Source organism: Syngnathus leptorhynchus, chromosome 4 (genome assembly GCF_054491065.1).
Source record: "Syngnathus leptorhynchus isolate UIUO chromosome 4, UIUO_Slep, whole genome shotgun sequence".
Lineage (NCBI taxonomy): Eukaryota > Metazoa > Chordata > Actinopteri > Syngnathiformes > Syngnathidae > Syngnathus > Syngnathus leptorhynchus.
Window position 1 is genome coordinate 11,699,431 of NC_141198.1, and position 6,452 is coordinate 11,705,882.

Consider the following 6,452-nt stretch of genomic DNA (forward strand, 5'->3'; position numbering starts at 1 on the left):
TTGGTTAAAAAAAATAACAATAATAATAATAACCCCTTTTGGAAAGGCAGGCATCTATCATTTGTTTATGATATAGTATGCTGAAAATTAAACAGAAACAGCACATTTTTAACGGCATATTCTTCTTCTGGTTGCATTCACTGTACATATAGACCAGCCAAACCATGACGTTTGACAGTAAGTCATATTTGTTAGGACAAAAAAAAAATCGCTCATCCCAGAAATTTGATTTTTCAAAGGGAAAATAGTAGCAATATTTAAAATAACAGCATATTCTTCTTCTTGTTGCATTCACTGTACATATAGACCAGCCAAACCATGACGTTTGACAGTTCAGTGTAGGATATTAAATTGCTGAACAAATGTTAATCATGCTTACATACATCTTATGACCAAAGAAAAAAAATGTTCATGAGAAAGCAGAAAAACTCATTTTGTAAAATAATGACCTGACATTGCAAATTTCTATAAATGAAAGAGGGAAAAAAATACAAATCAGGTTCTTGTGAAAAAAAAATCCAAAGTTGATTTTAAGGACATATTGCCCAACCCAAATTTTCATCTAGTGTGAAGACTGCAGGATAGGAACAAATTGTATTACGCTTCAGTGTGTAAAATGAGAATGCAATTAGAAAGAGGATGGTGTCATTAGCAGAATGACTCGCTTGTTCTTTGGTTCAGGGTGTCAAAGGAGCTTGTAATGAAGGATCATATTTCCGTTAGTGGATCACTTGGCCGACAGGTGCTAAAACACGTCTTTTTTTGCCTGGACAGTAAAAAAAAAATATTGGAACAACAAGGACAATGTCTTTGTTGTATACTGAAGACATTTGGGTTTCAGATCAAAAGATGAAGCAATGTCATTCCCTCCAGCATGCTTCACAGATGAGCTTGTGTGTTTTGGATCATAAGCAGATCTTTTCTTTCTTTCTCCATACTTTGGCCTTTCCATCCCTTTGGTGGAGGTTTATCTTGGTCTCATCAGTCCATTAAGCTTTGTTCCAGAATTATTTCTGTACTTCTTTGCAAAACCCGATTTGGCTTTCTGATTCTGAGTGGTTTGCATCTTATGATATGCTTGTTCATTTCTTCTTTCTTCTTCAGCCAGAAACAAACAAGAACAGAAAGAATCTGCAGTAAAAGCAAGAGAAAGCATTTCAAATTAAGGCTGCATCAGTCTAGTGGAGACAATGGGGCACAGGCTTCCAGTAATTACAAGGAAAGGTTACTGCATGCCATCAAATATTGCTACTTCCGTTCCAATACTTTTGCTCACTTGACAAGCCGGTAGCTTCGAAAGAAACTTTGTGTTCACCCATGTAGTGAGTCACAGTTACGGTAAAAAAAATGCAACTAGATCGTCTATGAGGCGTTAGACCGCAATATTAAATATTTAGACGAAACCTAAGAATGGGTTGGACCGGGTGTCGTCCTCACGCCCGTGATGTATCATTTGTTTTTTGTTTTTTTACATATACTAGTACTTAACTGTTGTTCAAGTGTAAAGGGAAATGAACTAAAATAATTACATTAATTAAATACAACTAAAATCAAATAAATCTAAGAGTAATGTTAAAATATTTGGGGGAAAAAATAGGAAACTAAAATCTGTTTTCTTCAAGAAATAAGGTGTATAATATGAAAAGAATACTACTGTTATTTTTAGTTTAGGAGATAAATTCTACATTATGACAATAAAGTCATGTTTTTTATTATTGTATTTAATCATACTGTTTGGCTGGTGAGCTGCTGAACCCTTCCTTTCCTCTTAGCTTTTGTTTCTGGTTCTATGGTACTTTTCCTCTGTGCCATCACTTGTAAAACTCACTTCTCTAGTTTTTCCAGAACATTCTGTGTTGAACACCTTATACCCAATGCTGTCAAGCGGCCGTGTGGGGAAAACACAAATGATCATGCAAGAAGATTCGGAACGGAGTCCGAATAAAGGTGAGAAATGTGATGCATGTGGCATGTGCTGTCAGTGCAATGCCGCTGCTGTTGTGCATTCTTCTCATGGTTTCCACATTTGGAAGGTGCGCTACATCGTGGAACTGCTCTAATCTTCTCTGTAAACACTACGTACACTGCACTGCTGTGTGTGTGTGTGTGTGTGTGTGTATGTGTGCCCCTAGAGGCAAAGCAGACCTCGACTTCCCATTCATCCCCCCCTCTCTGAAGGGAAAAATGGATCTAATCTTCAGAGTCACTCATCTTCCCCAATCCAAATGTTATTAAGCCAAGGTTGTTTTCGATGAGTAGAGTCTTTCACATCTCTTATATCTACACCTGTGGCAAAAAGTTCACATGTTCTGCCTTCCCTAAACACACACTCATACACATCCATACAGATGACATTCATATAGAGGACACTATATGATGCAACACATAGCAAAGTGATGGTCCATGAGCCAAATGGCAGTAGGAGTGAGAGAACATGCCAAAAGAGCACATACCGCTGATCCACGGGCTCATAAATCTAGTGATGGTCTGCAAACGCTGGAGGCAACGAGTCCTCGGACGACGTCGCCCAAATGTTTTCTCGTTTTCATCTGTGGGGAAAACGCATGGTGAGAAATGAAAAAGAGAAGGATGGTCTAAAGTGGGCGGCCAACAAAGATTGTTTTAATGTATTGGGAAGAGAACCTACCCATCATAAATTCTCTGGAATCATATTGAGTAAATCAAACGATACATATAGAGACATACGTTTTTGTTAAATTATTTAACTGATTAATCGGATTGAAAAAAAAAAAACACTTTTGAATTTCTGTCTTTGTTCTAAAACATGACATTATTTCAAATTGACTGTGTAGAAAATGCACACGCTGCTCTGTATGTAACAAGTCAGAAAATGCTGATCATTGTTTTCCCAAGTAAAAGCAGATGTTTGCAAATATGTTATTTTGAAAAAGTACGAAGAACTGCTTTCGCGGAGGGCAGTGGAAATCTGAGAATATTTACTGTTGAGAGGCTGAAATTCGGAGAATGAAATAACCATGTAGAGTAGAACTTTATTTTATACTTGTTGAGAATGAGTCACAAATGTTAAAAAGACGATTTGCTGTTAAGTTCAAACATAACACACTCATAATCTTGCCGTGACCTTTCTTCGTCGACAACCACCTTCTGATGACCGCTCGCATGACCTTCGTGACCCCCAGCCAGGCAGAGACGGCACGAACAGAAACATGATATATGCCAGGACGGTTGGTGTTGAGCGCACGCACATACACGCAGACACACACCAAAAGAACTTGTTTCATATTTTTGGGCTTAAGCTTCTGTGCTTGTAGTCCTAATTGTTCTACAATAGAAGTTTAATTGTTGTACAATATCAGTTAAAGGCAAAGTCGTTTTTTGTTTTTGTAGTGGTAGTCGCGGTAGTTCTGGTTATATTAGAATATCCATTATGGTTTTAATATTAGTCTACGTATTAGTGATTGTTTGTGTAAATGTAAAATTCTCAGTAGATGATGTTTTAGTCATGGTTGTAAGTAATCGTTGTTCTTGTAGTGTGTTGTAAGGAAAAAAAACAAAACACTGTGTGATCATTTTCTCTCCACCCCTCCAAAGTATCAGTGAAAGTCTCCTTTACCCCAGGAAAATGAAAAAAAAAAGATAATAATCCAAGAATAGATCTGGATGCTTGATGTGCGTTGGGATGCGGCAGGCATGCGCTCCACAATAGCAAGACATGCTTGCTTTGGCCTTGCATTCATTCACATAAGTGATGCCATATGCTGGGAAGTGAATAGTTTCTCACACAGATTAGCACATCATTGACCTTCATGCCACACCTCAACCTTTTCCAACAAAGTTCATTTATAAATACAAATCTAGAATTCATCAGTTCCAGAGTTACACTGAGGCTCTCATGAAGCATACCTAAACTGTGCAGCTGACATCTTTTCTCGGAAATTGTTGTGGGCATTGTAAGGATAAGGCCTGTCAATATGAGACCCCAATGAACTGCTTCAGCAGCCAAACTATTTGTTTTATTGTCTTGTTTTCTGACAGCTCGTACATCGATTGTGTTGCACTATAGTTTTATTGTGTTCTATGTGTGCGCTGTACAGCTGTGCATTGTAACATTTTACTCGAGGGAGATAGTAAAGTTGGATCATATAAAAAAAAAAAGAAAAAAAAAAGCTGCCACATGCTGAGGCTACATCTAATCTGGAACATATTGACAGACACACACACAATAGTTTTTTTTTTTTAACATCTGGATGGATCTCCCACACTGAGAAGACAAACTAGAATAAATAAATAATAATAAATAAATATATAATAATACATAACCATTTGCATATGCTGTCCCGATAAGCAAAGCACCACAAGACAGGAAGCTGCTGTGATATCATCATTAAGGCAACACTCGTTCCCAAAGAAATAAAATGCAAAGTGCAGTCCCAAATAATCCAAGCATTCTATTTGATATTTTAAATAGATTTCTTTCTGTAATATTTTCTCAGCCAACCCCCAATGTATCAGTCAAGCCTTAAATCCCATGAGACTTTTTTTTTTTGCTTAGTGTTTAACTTTTTGTATGGACTGTATTAAATTACTAATTACCCAAACATGACAGAACTCTTATTTTCATTTGTGGTAACATTCATCATATTTTAATATTTAAAAGTATATTTCTTTTTATTTTCAGGATCACAATTATTTCAACTGTTATAGTTGACCTGGTTTTACTTTAAGGGTGGATTATTATTATTTTTTTCATTTGATCACAATTGTGAGAATGTATTCTATTCATTAATTGATGATGAACACTCAAAGTAATTTGAAAAGTTTTGTGAGCCCTCCCCGGACCTTCTGAATCACTAACGGATGTTGTTTCACAAAACAACAACTTAGTCTGCTACTGCGGTTTGTGGCCACAAATACTTACTGAATGTGAACTAAAGTTTGAAGAAGTTGGTAATGGACATTCTTTCTTTCTTGTGCTTTTAATGAGTGCGCCACTGTGTTTTGCATGCAGTGAAAAATCTCATCTCTGCCTCTGATTAGCAGTTGCATCATAACGTTGACGTGGACACTCTCAGTGGCTGGAACGCAAATGCCATCGCAAAGTGACTGCTAAACCATTTTTGGTTTTGCCGCATCTGCAGAAGGTATTACATGCTAGCAGTAAAATGAAGCAGCACTTGCATTAACAACCAGGCAAACCCAAAAACATACTTTATTGGGTTGAGATCAGATGACATTTTATGTTTTATATATATATATATATATATATATATATATATATATATATATATATATATATATATATATATATATATATATATATATATATATATATATATATATATATACATACACACACACACACACACACACACACACACACACACACACACACACACACACACACACACACACACACACACACACACACACACACCTTAGCTTTCACTTCAGTTGCTGCTTGTTTGTTGGGACTCAGTTTAGTCTCTTGATGGGCTTGCCAACAGATGATATTGCAGTTCCCTTTTTTTTTTCCAGCTGTTCAAAGGTTTAGGAACAATGTGGCATAAATGGAAATATAACTTACTAATATATAACGTTATTTGCCAGTCTCGCTGGTTAGGTCTTCTTTTACCAAATAAGGTGCTTGGTCAGGTTGAGCATGAATGGATGACTTTTTTTTTTTTGCAGAGTATCTACATTTCCAGAAAATTATTAAAAGTATTAGCACACAACAGCAAAATGAAACCTTAGCCTTCACTTCATGATCCAGTTGTTCAGTCTCTTCCATCAGTATCTTGTGCTTCTGCTCCATGGAAACCAGCAGCTCTTCATCATAACCCCACAGCTTCTCTGTGAAAGCACGCAACAATACACACATCAACAAATGCAGATACAGTACATTTATGTAGAAGAATGCAAACAAAAATGAAAATGAGCATCATTTTAAAGTCAACAACATTTTGAGTAGAAATTTGAATGCTTTGGAACAAAACTCCCAATGATAATATTTAAATTTAAAAAAAAAACGGACTAGTATATTGTTCTGGCTATGCTTAAAGATGGCGTTGTTCTGGAAGACTATGTGTAGTGTTATGAAGGGGACTTTGGGCTGCAATGCAATTTTTTCACGTGAAATATTGTATCTAGGCTATTTACCTAGTGACTGTGTAAAGGGACGAATTGGATCATTCTTAAGACCATGCTAGCATTTCATTGGTGTCTGTGTATCTGCTATAATACAGTAGTTTGAAAAAATGAAAAGATCATGGTGACACTTTGAGACAAATGACAAAGAGAAGTAGAAAATTTATTGCAGTATTTGTTCCACCCCAAAAAGGTTATGAATCCCCTTTTCCTTTTATTACTAAGGTGACCTAAAACAACAAAAATCTATATTTACAAAATATCCTTCTGCAATAGGCCACATATATACTGCATGCGTAGTTTGAAATAGAATAAATTATATTCAG